Raw genomic sequence first — 630 nt, 5'->3', positions numbered from 1 at the left:
CCCCCTTCAAAAAAAACACCCCTCCCCCATCCCACCTCGTCCGAGCTCGCCTCCCATACTGTCGGTGCAGCAGCGTGCGGGGCGGGGGGGAGTGCGAGGCATGACGGCCGGACTGCAAGTCCCATCCCATCGGAAGTTGGGCTGTAAAGCGGGCAGTTTTACCCGCCATTTCCGCAGCGCACGTCCATGTGCCGTGTGGCCGGGGAGGCAGGAGGAGGCTGGGCGGCGGACGGCGGACGGCCCGGGCCCGGGGCCGACAGGAGGCGCACCGCGGCCACTGCAGGCGCCGCCAACGCCAACCAAGCCCACCGGCAGGAGAGGGTTGCGGTGTTGTTGCCACCACAGCACCGCGCGCGCCGCACGGGAAATGCAAAAATGGGCACTGAGACGCGCAAGGGCGGATTTTTGCGCACGTTTCACAGCGGAGGGAGGTGGCCTCCCGCCGCCCCGCCTGCGTTGCGCGAAATGATATTTACGCCTGCCGTGGAGCCGTTACTTTGCATGTTAATGTCTCCCAGGCCCTCGCGTATTTATGTACACTCGCGAATCGAAGCAGTCGGCCTTCCTCCCCTCCTCTCTCTCTCTCACTCACTCTCCCTCTCCCTCTTTCACAGTCGCCCTCCCTCCCTC

The sequence above is a fragment of the Frankliniella occidentalis genome, unplaced genomic scaffold (assembly GCF_000697945.3).
Source record: "Frankliniella occidentalis isolate FOCC.00 unplaced genomic scaffold, Focc_3.1 Scaffold126, whole genome shotgun sequence".
Classification (NCBI taxonomy): Eukaryota; Metazoa; Arthropoda; class Insecta; order Thysanoptera; family Thripidae; genus Frankliniella; species Frankliniella occidentalis.
This window is presented reverse-complemented; position numbering follows the sequence as displayed.